We start from the raw sequence: 16811 nt of genomic DNA, 5'->3' as shown, positions 1-16811 counted from the left end.
CCAGCACCATTTGCTGAAGAGGTTTTCCTTTTCCCACTGGATTGACTGGTATCCCTTGTCAAAAATCAGTTGACTATATGTTTGGAAATTTATTTCTGGGGACTCTATTCTATTCCATTGATCCACATGTCTGTTTCTGTGCCATACCATGCTGTTTTGAATACCACAGCTCTGTAATATATTTTTGGATCAGGGAGTGAGATGCCGCCCACTCCACACTTCTTGTGTAGAAATTTTTGGCAATTTGGGATCTTTTATGATTCCAGATGAATTTTATGATTGTCTTTTCTAGATCTGTGAAGAATGTGTCTGGTACTTTGATTGGCATTGCATTAAATATGTAGATTAATTTGGGTAGAATTGCCATTTTGATTATATTAATTTTTCCAATCCAGGAACATGGGATGAACTTCCACTTTTTTGTGTCATTTTCAATTTCTATTTTTAGCTTCTCATAGTTTTCCTTGTGGAGGTCTTTAACTTCTTTGGTTCTTAAACAAAAGAAATGTTAATCTATTGCCAAATAGAGACCATTATTTTTTTTATTTATAGTTAGGAGGTGAAATGCCTCTGGTGTAAGATGCAAATAAAGGTTTTTTTGGAACTGTTTGAGAAAGCAGATTCTACTTTTTTTAGGAAGCATATTGCATTAAAAGAAACAAAAGCCAGCTGAAGTGATGCAGTGGTACTGCAATGCTCTATGATGGTGAAGACATATGGGGAAATTCTGGGTTCACATCCCCAGGCCTCCCCAAACACACCAGGTGCTCATGTGTGTCCTAATTCTGGTTGGCTGAAACAGGGAATGGGAGAATCATGAAGTGAAGAACCCCTTGGGGGTCTCTGTGAACAACGCTTAAAAGTTATTTTGCCTGGACCAGTTAATGGCATAATAGTTATATGGCCGGACTCTAACATGGTTGACCCTGGTTCTCAGACCTGGAGGCTTAAAACTCATGCCAAGCATGAGTGTGTGTGCCCCAAATCCTGAGAAGAGAATGAAGGAGAAGGGATTGTGGTGTGACCATCCCGCCAGGGGTGATTTCTCACTTTCTGTCTCTCTGGTGAGCACATGCTCCCCATAGCAAAAATCTCTTAAAAAAAGTTATTTTTCCATCTTAAGTAGGTTAAACTAAATTGTCTATTCTTCTGATTATACTTTAATTGATTTAACAAGTTCTTTATTCAAAGACATGAAGAGAAACTTCAGCCAACTTTAATTATTCACAGATGCACTAATTCAGTCATTCAAATTAATTTATAATAGGGGAATCATTTCTTAAATTGCACATTAGCCTCTTCCAGAGGCTCCACCTACTTATTTGTGGTGTCTGTCTCCCTTGTCAACTCATATTTTACTGTAATCTCTCTGATTTCTAATTTTTAAATTTTCTGGCTGATTATTTGTTTACTCCTCATAACATCTCACAGACAAACTGCACCCAGCTTCTCTGTTTCTGGGATCTCTAACATATTTGGTTTCTTCTTAAATGTATGTACTCTTTGCAAATCAACCTACATGAAGAAGAATCCAAATGTGATGTGGTCTCTTTTTAATGCCTTTTTTTTTTTTTTTCCTTACCAAAGTAGTGTATAGAGTTGTTTACTCTTAGTCATGGTCAAATTGAGAAAGAAGCAAGCAACAATAATACAGGGTGGCCTAGGACAAGAAAAAGGCTTGACCAAGGACAGTAGACCAGGCCTATGATTGAGGGAACCTTGTTTCACCTTCTTGGGTGTCAGGTCCAATGGCAAAAAGAGGCCATTGCAGGCAGCTAAACTCTGTGTTTCCAATTCTGACTTTCCACTGCGCAGTGAGAGGCAGCATTTGGGAGTAGTTGGTATGATTTATAAGCCATTTTAGGTCAACCAGAAAAGGATAATGCAAATCTTGAGAAATACAACTACTAGGATGCCCATGAGACTCATGTAATCACCTCTCTTCCTGGAGAGATTAGGAAATTGTGGTTTAAAAACAAAAAGCCCTAAGTTACAGTCCTATACTCACTGATTTAAAGAAAAAAAAAAAAAGCTAAGTCATTATTTTCTTAAAATAACCAAAACCATAAACAGCATTTTTTAATGTGAAAAGTAAATGGGAATGAAAAAAAAAAGTTTATTAAATTAAAATTTTTAAGCCACATGATTTTGTTCCAGAACACAAAAGCCTTCCCTGTTTTTGTTCCTAAGTGGCCCTGTTATTTAAAGCTGCTGACAACACCAGCCGCTCACAATGACACTGTTCCCCTTTCTTCCCCACACAGTCCTAGCAGACACTCATTTGTATGTATGGTTTCAGTCTGTCTGCCGTGTCTGGCCAAAGGGACAGAAACTAATGGCATATGTTAATTACTATCCAACAACTTCCTTTCATTAGGGTGTTTATTAACATTCTCACTTCTGCCCATTGAACCAGCTGGCACGAGGGGCCACTGGCAGCCCTGAGGTCACGTGCTGTTTTCACTCTGGGCTTACAAGATATAATAGATTTTTCCTTTTGGATAATGAAACTTTCTGTATCTCAGACTAGAACTTTCTGAGATGCCTAGAAGATGATATCAAAATAATAACTTGGGAACAAACGCTTTGCCGTGGTGGCCCATCTTCAGAGTTGTTCTAGATACATTTGGTACTATAACATGCCAGCTATCCGTCTGTCTGTGTAGACAACTCTTTTTCATCACAGCAGATACCGAATCACCCTCATTCTAACGATATACCCAGAAGCTATGAAATGATTTATGTGCTAGCGAATAATAATGTAAACTGTTTTAGGAAGCGCACCAAACTTCTCTACATGTCTAGACCAGATTACAACTCAACAATGCACAGTTTACTAAGATGTAAAAGAATGGGGCTTAGAAAGCAGTGGGAAAGTAAACCATTGGGGAAAGGTCTAAAAAAGCCAAAATTGTGGACAGCATGATAAACTACGCACTAACGTGTTCATATTTCACAATAACGACACAATTAACCATAAAGAACTCTTCAGATCCCACTACTGTGTTGATTGCACATGTCCCTTTAAGGTGTCCTGAGGAGGGAAACCAACAAGTCGGTGCCAGAATGACAGGAATGACATGGTAAACAAGTGTTCTTCAGCCTTCTCACCCAGTGACGTCCCTCGGCAATCACTTGTAGCAGAATATCCAATGTAGGGGAGAGTCAGCGCAGAATGCTAAAGAGGCGATTCTTAGACAGTTGCTTTGTTGGGGAGTCATAGTAGATTTCACTTAAAAGGGGATCAGAAGTTTTGTTCTCATCTGATCAGGCTGCCTTGCTACAAATATCAGACTAATGGGATTTTTGCTTTCATACGAGGACAGCAGAGAATGGTGATTTTGCCAAAGGAGTCTCACAGTTGCAAAAGACATAGGGCTTTTGTAATTTCTGTTTAAACTCAAGCGAAAGCAGTCATGTGCTTTGTATTCTTAATCCTGGAAGGAGGGGACACTTCTTTTTTTTTTTCTCATCCCTCCGTATCCCAGCCACCAGAGCCAACCAGCTCCCAATCACATGAGATGAAAAGCTAAGGCTGTGCTTAGTCACACTCTCTCAGGAGCCTGATGTCATGCAGTTCTGGAAAGGAGTTGGCATTTTGTGAGTGCTACCTGTCATGAGCACGATGCTTTAGTGAGGGGATATCCATGTAATTAACAGATATCGGTTACTTACACACAGAGCTGATATTCAGCTGTTATGTACCAAAATGAACGGATCTACTAATTTTTAAGTTATCAACATACATCTGTACTGGTAAAAGGCCTCTACTTTGAGCCTTTCTAGTGCCCTTCTCTCAGCCTCAGACCCTTTCCTTCCCCAGGACCCATGAATTGCCTAAGACCACATGCCGACAAGGTGGGCACCTGGCCCCATAGGTGCCTCCAGGGCTCTGCTCCTCAGCTTGGACTGGCATCACATAGAAAGGGCGATGTTGTGGACTTGAGCATAAATATTTAGGCTATCGCCCTTGCGTATACTGTCCTAGTGCTGAGACAGGTATCGGTGATTCACAGAATGAAACATTGACCACTGTTTTCTAAGAGTTTTCAACATGGTGGAGAACTATCACGAAAACATCTCTGTGCCAAGCCCCAGGAATTTTGAGGTGGTGCCACTTTGGCGAACTCGATGTACAGACTTGGAAACTGGACTTTGTTAACATGCTAGAGTGGGTCAGCTTCTTAGAAACAGATTCATGTCACTCAAGCTCTCAAGAGACTATCCTATAAACCAAAATGACAACTTATTAATTTGTAACAAGAAATAAGAACTTCTAAGCAGAGTGGACATTCGTGTCACCTTGACTAACACGTTCTCTCCCAGTAGGAAACGAAATAGGAAGACAAATGGTAATGAGAACACAGCTTGAGCACACAGCCTGAGCAGGGGATGTCAGAGGGATGGTTTTAATGTCAAAGGGTGTCAAATTTTCTTAAGCCCATGCCTGATCTTTTCTTTGGGGATGAACCTGCCAAACAGATAGGACTGGATGTTCCTGTGAGCTCACCCATGCACTCTTCCCCTTGGCCGGCCCCTCCTCTCATGCCCACTCTCTCTGCACCATGCCGACATCTTGCTATAGTCGGCATGTTCTATCTTTAGATTTGTTAATACCACCAACCAGGCCCCGCCAAACTCTGTTGATTTCTAGTCCCTGGCTTTAAACACATTCTCTTTTAGATGCCTGCCACCCCTCCCCCATTTCCCAGTAGTGCCTATATTTGTGTTGAATTGTTATATTTTAACTTATTGGTGCCCAGTTTGGCTAAACTTTGGGAACATTTAAGAAATCTTAAAAAATAAAACAAAACAAATTCTGGTTCCCACCCATGATTTAATTGATATCCGTATACTCTGGGCATTGGGGTTTTTTAAAGCTGACCAGAATTGGGAACGTTTTTTTTTTGGAGAGGTTTTTGCCTTAGGCCACGTGTGCTCACTAGAGAGAGAGAGTCAGAGACAGTAAGAGGCAAAGTGAGAAATCACCCCCCCCCCAGGGGAGATGGCCAAGCTACAATCCCTTCTCCTCCATTCTTCTCCAAGGATCTTGGGCACACATGCACGTGCCTCTGGTGTGATTTTCAAGCCACTGGGTCTGGGACTCAAACTGCGATGGGCCATGTGGGAGTCCAGCAATGTAACCACCATCTGCTGGCTCCTGAATTGGGAACTTCTAAAGATTTTAAATTCAAGGACCAGCTAGCAGCATCATGGTTAAGGTGGCTGGATCCCACATGGTTGACTATGTGGTTAGAGTTGGACCCGGTGGCTTGAGGAATATGCTAGGCACATGTACATGTGGGTCCACAATCCTGAGAGGAGAGTAGAGGAGAAAGGATTGCAGTGTGGCCATCCCCCTGGAAGGTGATTACTCTCTCTTTCTCTCTATCTTCAGTGAGCACACACACCCGATAGTAAGCAAAACAACAACAACAAAAGATTTAAAATTCAAACAAGAATTTTGAATTTGAAAAAAATTAAGGAAGCACTGATTGAACTCTCAGAGTTGGAAGATGCTTTGACCTATACCAGCTTTGAACAAATGCCAGTCTTGTAGCCCAAGATGTGAATCATTTGGTCTGGGGTTGGAGTCAGGTATTGGCATTTTTATAGAACTCCCCAGATAATCCTCATGTGCAGCCAAGATTGTCATATGCTCACCTAAACATTAGCATGTTTGTCTCTTCTGTCAATTCTTCCTTGGACATGGCATTGCTCAGAGAGGAATACAGGTGATAAATTGGGAGCAAGGTCAGTAGAGGTGAATAGCGGGAGCCTGTGTGTGTGAGTAAACCCTGTGGCATCTGCCGGAAGAGCATGTGGGAAGAATATAGTAGAGGAGCTCAAAGCATGTTTCTTTCTTCACATCCAAACCAAACTTGTATTTCACTGCTATGGACATGGGTGGAGCTACAGAATCTTGAGACCATTTTCTGCAGTATATTAGGGTAACCTTAAAAATAAATCAGTGAGTCTGGGTGTGCTTGAGGAAGGTGACTTCCTCGTCTTGTATGAGTGCTCTTTTGGCCCATTTATCTGGTCCTTTCTACCAGAGACCTCTGCTTCTTGGAGGTTGCCATGTTGGAAGAGGTGGTGCTACATTTTGGTCCATTCTCTTTAGTGGTGGCTATGTTTGGCAGAGAAGCAATAGACCAGAGAATTCCAGCCTCTTATCTTCCAAAATTAGCTAAGGATTTTCAATTTTCCTCCCAATTCCCTCATCTCCTATTGTCCTTTCTAAGCTTTCCAGTGTGCATGAGAACTCATCTAAGCTTTCCTGGTGTTTTCAGCCTTGTTTGATTGCAGAGCATCTGGGAAAGCTATCAGCTCCACTTTGGGAGCAACTTTAAAAAAAGAAAACACATTCCTAGGGGAGGAAAAAGCAGTGGGCAGGGCAGAGGGCTGCTTCGGCACCTCCACCCTTCCTTTTCCTGGGACTGCCAGTCATAGGACATGGAACTAAATAATTTTGAGTAGGTTTGAGGGAGACAGAGCAGGGCCACCAAATATGGTTGGGCAGATGACATACAGCACAGTTCTAGGAGCACCACTGAAGCAGCATTCTGTGGTCACGGAGCCTGAGAGTCACCTCGCCATTGCCGTATTGTACAGCCCTGGAAGAAGCGCTGTTCTTTCAATTCCAGACCCTCTGCAGTCCCAGATTCTGGTTGTGTTGTCCTTCTCAGAAATGCAGATCCAAAGAAGTGGCTTGCTTGCTCTGAGCTTCATTTTGTTCATTTAGAAATTGCTAAGTGCTTTCCAGGTGCCAGCATGATTCTAAAGGTCACTTTATCTAGACCTGTAGAAGCCCAACTACTTGCATGACTGAAACCATTTATGTATGATCTCCCTGGTATTGTAAAGAGAACACCAATTTCAAACCTGCAGTAGCCATGCCTGAGGCTGAATTTCTCTCCATGTTCCTTCATTTCACATATTCCAGATTTGGTGATTCTTTAGAGCTATTTCCCAGTTTATTCAACTGAAGAGCCAATATCTCCCAGAAAGCTGTTCTGAAGGAAACCCCCACTACAAGGCATGTCACCGTATCATGCAAAGAGCAGCCACACTGCTCTTTCTCATATGATCCTAGAAATATCCATAATTAATGTAGTGATATCAAATATTCCCCCTCTCACCATAACTGCTAAGTGACATGTAAGGATTGTCTTGGTCTTCAGAAACCAGCAGTCTGTGAGCACATTGGTAGGCTCTATCGCATTTGCAGGCTCACATCTGTATCATTGTCTCATCGGTCTCACCATTAACTGGCTATAGTGAGGTACTGCCAACATTTCCAGACACTGCTTTAAATCTATAGCTCAGACAAAAGAAAACGGGATCCTTATTATGTTGGTTGATATGCAATGTGTGCATATGTGTGGGGACTTATGAGACACTTTGGCTTCCTTATTAGATGATATTTATTTGCTCACTATTGAGACTAACAAAAACTTCCAGAGAGCAACTGCGTTACGAACATTTTGTCCTTGACTTTCTTGAACATGCTCCCTTTCTTTTTTTTTTTTTTGGAGAGGTTTTCTCTATAGGGCGCATGCGCTCGCCAGACAGAGAGAGACAGAGAGACAGAAAGCGAGAAATCACCCCCTAGGGGGGATGGCCATGCCGCAATCCCTTCTCCTTGATTCTCCTCTCGGGATCTTGGGCATGCACGCACACGTGCCCGGCGTGAGTTTTAAGCCACCGGGTCCGGGACACGAACCGCAGTCGACTACGTGGGAGTCCAGTGACATAGCCATTATGCTAACTGCTGGTCCCAACACGCCCCCTTTCTAAAAACAATCTCTTGTAATTGTTTGATGTTAAGACCCACAGAGTTGTTCACTTAGAACCAAAGAAGCTTAGAGCTAGCAGACATCTTTCAGGTTATTCAACTGACACTTGCACCACATTTCTATACGTGAGGAAGCAGAGGTATAAAGCCACACAGCAAGGCTGTGGCATGTAACACCTGGGTCCCCCAACTATTTTATCCCTGAGTACTCCCATTCCCTGCCTTGTCATTTTAAACATTACTCTAGTTTCTCCATACCTCACCAACCTTAAACTGGGCCACATTCAGATTACTAAGCCAAATGTCATCAGTTCATGCTCATACCTAGCTAAGTCAGGATTTCTTTAGTCCTGCAACAGGTCTCCCCAGTATTTCTGGAAGTCTCCATATAGTCATGGGCAAATTTACTCCTGCTGGGTGCCCACCATTCCAGCAAACATCAATCAGAAACAGTGTATGTTCACCAGGTCTCTCTTTTTCCCACTATGCCACAGCATTGGCAAGCAGTAGAACCTCCAGGATGCTGCAGTGAGCCTGGCTCAACCCAATATACAAGCCCTTAGGGAGGCTATTTCCTCAGGGCTCTGGTCAGCTCTTCAAGGGATTCACATGAGCCCCGTGCAAGTGGTGAGTTGGGTAGGTGTGACTACGTTGCCGATGGAACAAAAAGCAAAAACTAGTGATGAGTACGCTGTCATTCTTTGACTTAGGTAGCATTACTTTTAACAATAATAACTTATGACAGTGTCAAGTTGCTCACGTGAGGCTCCTGCTTCCCTTAGAGTGAGTTCTTCTCTAGAAAGTTTTCTGTTTTTTCTGCAATACGTAAATGTAATGTCAATAAACGTCCTATAGGCCTGCCCTAGCAGTTTACAACTGATGCCCAGAGTCAGTTCCAGCTTAGATGCAAGATGGGTTCCCTGGCACACTAGTTATTTCCTTCTTCTAAGTCCTTAGTGATAACTGGTTATTGGAGCATCTAGCTGGCTTGAAGAGAATGAGGGCAAGTAGACTTTGTTACAAATGTGGTATAAATAAGACACGCTTTATGCCATTAATTTTTTCCCCCAAGGTAGACTCTCCCTCCCCAAATAACTGTGTGAATTTGACAGCTGCATGCTGTAGCAGAATAGGACAATGCCCAAGAATCAATTGTTGCCTGCCCTGAGGTACCTCCATAGTAGACAGGTGCAGATGTAGGCTTTGCAGGGCCTCAAGCTTGTGTCATTTTTTGGCACCATTTTTACTTATTTATTTATATATTTTAATTGTCAGAGGGTGTGTGTACTCAGAGAAAGACAGAGAAATGGGGTGGGAGGTGGAAATTTATCCCCCAGCGGGGCATGGGCATACCATAATTACTTCTTCATCCTTTGGAATTTGGGGCACATACACATTTTTTTTTTTTAAACCACCAGAGCTGGGATTTGAAATTTAATTGGCTATGTATAATTCACCTCCCTGAACCACTAGGCCAGGGGGGCTAACCCAGCACAATTTTGTTTAAAAAAATAATTCAAAATGCCTAACATAAAATAAGGTACAAAAAATAAATATATTTTTAGAATGAGAAAAGAAATCACAACAAATTTAAAATTTTTTAAAGTTGACCAATAACAGAAACACTATATCCTCTCTCCCCCCAATCATAATAATCTTCATTGTTTCACTGCCTAGTATATCTCTCTAAATACCGTTCTCATTATTGTTTGGGAGGGAGGAACTGCTTCTTTATATTACTGTGATTTTGCACTATCAGGTTTTCTTTCTTTCTTTCTTTCTCTTTCTCACCTTCCTCTCTCCAAGGCCCTCCCCAAGGTCAAAGGACAGAGGCACAGGCATATGGGTTTACAGAAACATTGTGTTTAATGGTAAAGCTCAGCACACCCCAGCACTGGACGTGGTGTGGAGTCGAAGCAGCAGGGACGGGTAGGGGACCCCCACGGAGCCTCACATGGCGAAGAGGATGAGGAAGGGGACCATCAAACAGAAGAGCCCCATGGCATCAGACAGGGCAAAGCCCAGAATGGCATAGGAGAAGAGCTGCTGCTTGAGAGACGGGTTCCTGGCATAGCCAATGGTCAAGCTGCCAAACACTGTTCCAATGTCAGTCCCTGAACCAGCCACACCAACGGTAGCAGCACCAGCACCAATAAACTTGGCTGCTGTGTCCCGAGAGACAACACTGGTCTGGAACTCCTGCCTGGTCACCTGGAGAGGGGAGCTGCTGGAAGAAGGCTGTTTCGATGCATTCTCTGGCCTACTCAGGAAGGAGGCAGACACAGGCCTTAGTAGACCCCTGGTACAACAGCGGATCAGAGCCAGAGAAATGAGTAGCTCCCCAGTGGTCTGCATGTTATCAGTCTGCACTCCCACAACCCCGCTGCCCCTGCTCGGCCCACAGTGCTTGCCCTGCTCTGTACTATCAGTTTTTATAGTGATCAGAGATTTATTCAGTCTTTCCACTAGCACATTCAATCAAAAATTGATTTTTTATTACTATCAAGGATTTTAAAAAGTTTGTTTTGGCTTTATAAGGTGCTATTGGTCATATCATGAAAACTTTTAGACTGGGGAAAACGTCTTTATATTTATAAAATGTCTTTATAAATAAGCTGTAAGACTTTGGAACATTTCATAAGTTTACCCAGTAACTGATCCTTAATGTTGATTAGATTGGTGACATTCAATAACTGCGGTCATGAAAGGTATCCTAAAATGTAAACTTCATTGACTTCCTGGAAACCCATCTTCTTTATCTCCCATCCCAGCTTTTCCGGAAAATGAGTAGGAAAATGTCCACCCCACTCCGCTCTTTTTTTTTTTTTTTTTTGGAGAGGTTTTCGCTATAAGGCACATGCGCTCGCCAGACAGACAGAGAGAGACATAGAGACAGAAAGCGAGAAATCACTCCCTGGGGGGATGGTCACGCCGCAATCCCTTCTCCTCCATTCTCCTCTTGGGATCTTGGGCACGCACGCACACGCGCCCAGCCTGAGTTCTATGCCACCGGGTCCAGGTCGCAAACTGCGGTTGACTCCGTGGAAGTCCAGCGACATAGCCATTATGCCAACTGCTGGTTCCCCCCACTCCACTCTTTTGCCACCTCTGTAACCATTGCTCAAAGTCTTGAATGAGCATGTATATGGTAGTTGTGGTCAAGATAAAGAAACTGGAATCAGCATCCCAAGCATTGACCTTCTTTTCATGACTAAAGCATCTCTAGTTCATAAGTGGATGTATTTCAGTTGGATCAAACCACTAAGCAAGTGTTAGGAATGAATTAACACTCTTGAGATTCACACGCACAATGTCATCCATCTTTAATCAAGTGGTTTCCAAACCGAGCTGCACAGACCCCTGGGTTTCCACACAGGCTCCTCAGGCCACTGAGGGCAAGTGTGGAGGAAATGGTGGGTTCTCGGGGCAAGAGGGTTCTGAGGGAGCAGTCAACCAATTTCAATCCGATTCAACTGCATCAGCTGAAAGTGTTTTGCTTAAAAGAAAAGTTTGGAAAATGTTTCTTAACAGTTCATTTTCATTAGGAACAAGATTTATGCTCCATAGATCTCTGCCATTTAGAAATATTATCACTATATTTCCCAATGATTACTGGTCAAAGCACTTGCATAAATGCAATTAAAAGATTATTCCTGTTCTATGTTTCACTACTACAGGTTCATAGAATATGTATGTCAGTCTGTTTCTGGATTGTATTTATTTCTGCTTTACTTCATTTTCAGTTTTGTGTTCAAAATGCAGTTGTTGAAATAAAAAAAAAATTGTTTGTTTGTTACTTTACCCAGATGTCCTGGGAACACCTGCAATTTTTTGGTATAGCAGGGGCACATCCACCGGTTAGCATTTAATAAGTTTTTTTTTTTTTTAAGTTTCCTTTTTAGCTCTCAGAGTTATTCCTGTATCCACTTGAGGTTTGCCCTAGTATTTTTCCTCCTGCTTTCTTTATCAAGCTCTTCATTTTGCCAGCTTTTCCATTTAGGTGTTTGCTTTTGTCAAATAATTTGCGAATGAGAAATGATTAGCATTTTTTCAGTTGTCGTTTGTTAGTTTTGTGTTATATCTAATTCTCTGTCATTTAAAGGTCATAGTACATGCATTACTTTTCCCCCTGTCTTCCTTACCATCGAGAGCTAGTCTGGAATTACATACCTAGGCAACTAGTCAACCCGAATTAGTGGGTATTTGAACAACTTCATCTTCTGATTTAAAGTGTTTTTTTTTTTTTTTTCCCTTCCATGGGCTTTTTTGGAAACGATTTTGGCTTCTTGTCTGATTTTACACATTCTATCTGGAAAATCCTACCTACTACCACCGTTCCAGCATCAAGAATGACACGCATTTGCCTCTGCAACTGTTTCTACTTTCCTGAGTTTTAGATCCATATTTCTAATGACTAATGAACTATCACCTGGAAGTTCCATGTTGCCTCAAACTGCATGTCCAATAATAAGCCATAGCTTGTAATAAAGGATTAATTTGCCTCCCTGTCATGTGATAAACCACTGCATTTGCTCTCGAATACTATTTACTTTTGAGTGAAGAATAATGTTGATTCAATGAAAGTCTCTTTCCAAGTCAGTCAAATACAAAACAGTAAGAGCAAATTTGAAAGAAAACAGCTATTTTTAGAAATTATTTGTTTTTTTTTTGCTATAGGGCGCATTCGCTCGCCAGACAGAGAGAGACATAGAGACAGAAAGCGAGAAATCACCCCCCCCGGGGGGATGGTCACACAGCAATCCCTTCTCCTCCATTCTCCTCTCAGGATCTTGGGCACACACGCACACGTGCCCGGCACGAGTTTTAAGCCACCGGGTCCGGGACGCGAACTGCGGTCAACTACGTGGGAGTCCAGCAACATAGCCATTACGCTAACTGCTGGTTCCCATAGAAATTATTTGTTATACTTTGATGTGAGGTAGTCAAACCAATTGCTCATCGCCAACCTTCTGGGACTTGAACATGTTAATCCCCTGGAGGGGAGCCAGAGACATGTCCACACTGTGCCATTTTTATGAGACTATGAAGTATGGAACATTTACCATGTTAAGAATCTTATTTTTTAAAACAATTGAAAACCTGTGGAAACTTATCCCTTTTGACTACAATTTGGGACAAAACATCTCTTCTAATAAGAAATACTTTCTTTTTTTGGGGGGGGGAGAGGTGTTTCACTACAGGGCACGTGCACTTGCCAGAAAGACAGAGAGAGATGACAGAGAGAGAGAGACAGAGAGACAGAAAGCGAGAAATCACCCCCAGGGGGGATGGCCACACCGAAATCCCTTCTCCTCCATTCTCCTCTCAGGATCTTGGGCACGCACACACATGTGCCCGACGTGAGCTTAAGTCACCGGGTCTGAGACTCAAACCACGGTTGCCTGCATGGGAGTTCAGTGACATAGCCATTACACTAACTGCTAGTCCCCTAATAAAAAATACTTTCATGAGTCAACGGTGAGGTTGAGGGTAAGGTAGCTAGATCTGGATCCCACATGACTAACTGTGTGGTTTGAGTCCCAGACCAGGTGGTTTGAGAAACACCGGGTACATGTGAGTACATGCCCAAAATCCGGAGAGGAAACTGAAGAGACTGCAGCATGACCATTCCTTTTGGGGGTGATTTCTCACTTACCCTCTTTCTCTCTTTCTCTTGCTGGTGCATGCACACGGTAGCAAATTTTAAGAGAGAGAGATTATTTATCTAAAAGTCTAAATCATGTGCATCCTTTTATAAACATTCATTTATCCCACAAATATTTGCTAATTGTTTTTTTCTGCACCAGGCAAGTTCCAGATCTGGGGGTAGCTTGGACGACAAGGTAGATAGTGAAGTTACCTTCTGAAAATCAGTAAACAACATATAAACTACATGTTTTAAAGGGTGGCAAGTGAGGTGGGAAGATGAAGTGGAATAGGGGAAGGAGCAGGACTGTGAATGAGAGGAAGTTTTTAGCTAGGTGGTGAGGGAAGGACTTGCTGAGGCAGCCACCTTACATGGGAGCTTGAGTTAAGTGAGAGAGCTATGCAGAGATAAAGAACCTTCCAGGTGAGGAAAGAACAAGCATAAAGATTCAGGTAGTGGAAAGGAGCTTTGAGTGTTAAGCAACAATTCTCAACTTGGATAGAATCAGGGGGGGTCCCTGAACTTGACTGGGAGGAAATTACATCTCTATTCCCAGTAAATGTAACTGGAAGTATTTTTCTCAGTCATGAATTAAGGTAAACAAACTGCAGTAATACTAGCAGCATATATGACTCGGATGCCTATAAAAATCACAGCTACTGGGACCAGCAGTTGGCGTAATGGCTACGTCTCTGGAGTCCCATGTAGTCAACCGCGGTGTAAGTCTTGGACCCGGTGGCTTAAACTCACGCTGGACGCGTGTACGTGAGTGCCCAAGGTCCCGAGAGGAGAATGGAGGAGAAGGGATTGCAGGGTGGCCATCTTCCCTGGGGTGTGATTTCTTGCTTTCTGTCTCTCTCTGTCTTTCTGTCTTTCTGGTGAGTACGTGTGCCCTGTAGCACACACACAAAAAAAAACTCTCCAAAAAAAAAATATCACAGCTACTTTTGTATCATATTACAGTTGTTGCAGATATCTAAAAACGTCTTTTGTGCTCATCCCAACTTTAAAGTCACGGCAGTTAATAGAGTTGTTGCTGCACCCTATTATTTCACATGTGGATGAAGAAGCACCTGTAGGAATGACAGTAACGTAAATGTGGGTTTTTAAAATATCCCAATAACCATATTTCATTGTAATTGTATCCTTTCTAACCTTAGATATTTTCTTGTATGCATTTTAAAACCTTCTTCGGAGAGGGGATCCATCGGCTCTACCAGACTGCTGAAGGCCTCTCTGGCACAGAAAAGGCTAAGAACCCACGTGTTCCAGGAAAGAAGAAGGCAAGTGTGACTGGAGTGAAGTAGCAGCTAAGGAGCTGAGCGTGACAGGTTGGGGGTGAGACAGGTCGTACAAAGCTGGAAAGGCTGCAACAGAAAGGTGAGGTTTTGTGTTAGGATGATGGGAAGTTATGGGAGGCTTTTGAGTAAGAAAGTAACTGATTGAAGGGTTAGCTTACTCTGCTGATGGACTAGGCGAAAGTTAAAGTTTCTGGTAGCATCCAAGAGCTGCCAAGGTCAGCTCTGTCGGAAAACGATGAACACTTGGGCTCGGTGGGTAGAGGTGGAGGCAGTGAAAGAGGTCACGATTATAAATGCACTTTGAAGGTAGAACTGACAAAATCTGATGACAGATGGAATGTGGGTGTGTGAAGAAAAAGAACACTTAAGAAAGACTTTTAGGTTTGTAGCAAGTGGGTGAGTAGTGTTGCCACTCAACAGGAGGGAGAAGAGAACTCAAGTAGCTTTCCTGGAAAAAAAAAAAAAAAAAACGATCAACTCAATTACAAGATGGGAAAATGACCTGAACAAACAACTCTCTAAGGAAGACATACGAACAGCCAAAAAGCATATGAGAAAGTGCTCAGCATCCCTCATCATAAGGTAGATGCAGATCAAAACCACAATGGGATACAAGCTAACCCCAGTCAGAATGGTAAAGATGAAAAAAAAAAAATGATAAATGCTGGCAGGGCTATGGTGAAAGGGGAACTCTCCTACACTGTTGGTGGGAATGTAAATTGGTTCAGCCACTGTGGAGAACAACATGGCGTTTCCTCAAAGATCTACAAGAAATGCCATAGGATCCAGCAATTCCGCTCCTGGGTATCTACCCAAGGAATAGCAGAATGCTCAGTCAGTAAAGTGCTTGTACATCTCTGTTTATTGCAGCATTATTCCAACCCGAATGACCACAAATAGATGAATGGATTGAAAAGTGTGGCATATATACTCTATGGAATACTACTCAGCCATAAAAACACAGCAAAACCCTGGTATTCGATAGAAAGTGGCATGACAGTAAGAGTGGAAACATACAAAAGCAAGAATTTGCACATGCCACCATTATTTTTCATTCTCTTTGCATCTCCCAAGTGACCAAAGTTCAACATGGGTGCAGAATGACTCCTGTGATCTTTTTAAAGCTGGTTTTTGTTGATATCCCCAAATGTTCCAAATATCTAGAAGAAAGCCCCACTGAAAAGGATAGAGAGGTAAAAAGCCACCTCACCTTCCCTCTCAATGCCTGGAAAAGGCATAGTGGGTGGAGTTGTGTGACACCAAATAGTCTCCTTAGGCAAAAAAGATATCCACTACATGGCTGGCTTTGGACCATGTGCGGAGTCCAAAATCAGACAAAGGGTGCCTGAGAAATAGGTATATCTCTTAAAAATTCAGTTCTCAAAAATGTCTACAATTTAATTAAACAACAGCATTGATCTTCTAACTCTTGAGGAGTTCCTTTTCATTAAATTTTGCATTTCTCCTTTCTGCTCTATGGGAGCATTCCAGGGTAGCATTTGGCTTTGAGCGAACAAGTCATTCTGGCCACCTGTGAGGGTTGGGAAATGTCTCTCTGCTGAGTTAACAGGATTATTTTCCTTTACTTTTAAAAACATAATTCTTAATTGTGACTGTCATTGATTCTTCATTTTTACCAATATCCAGACAGCCAGAAACTCTTTTAAGTGTTAATGAAACTTGTATGTTACTTTATTCTCTTGTGGGCTGCCTGAATCTATGTAGAACTCAGATGTTGACTAAATTCCTGGTCAAGTATCAGTCCTTCCATCTATAAAATGGTATAATTCTCACTCTTTTTTTTTTTTTTTTTTTTTTTTTTGTTTTTTGTTTTTTTTTGAGAGGTTTTCGCTATAGGGCACATGCACTGGCCAGAGAGACAGAGAGACAGAAAGCGAGAAATCACCTCCCAGGAGGGATGGCCAGACCACAATCCCTTCTCTTCCATTCTCCTCTAGGGATCTTGGGCATGCATGCACATGTGCCACGCGTGAGTGTAAGTCACTGGGTCCGGGACTCGAACCCAGTCGACTACATGAGAGTCCAGTGACATAGCCATTATGCT

At 42.4% G+C, this 16811-nt stretch overlaps 1 pseudogene; it reads right to left on the bottom strand.

The window, feature by feature from the left end:
• Positions 1–9641: 9641 nt before the first annotated feature.
• Positions 9642–10200, bottom strand: LOC102499328 (ATP synthase F(0) complex subunit C1, mitochondrial pseudogene; annotated as a pseudogene).
• Positions 10201–16811: the final 6611 nt, after the last annotated feature.

The sequence above is a fragment of the Tupaia chinensis genome, unplaced genomic scaffold, assembly GCF_000334495.1.
Source record: "Tupaia chinensis unplaced genomic scaffold, TupChi_1.0 Scaffold144262_1, whole genome shotgun sequence".
NCBI lineage: Eukaryota > Metazoa > Chordata > Mammalia > Scandentia > Tupaiidae > Tupaia > Tupaia belangeri.
The sequence above is the reverse complement of the archived record's forward strand: the minus strand, read 5'-3'. Positions and strand labels throughout refer to the sequence as shown.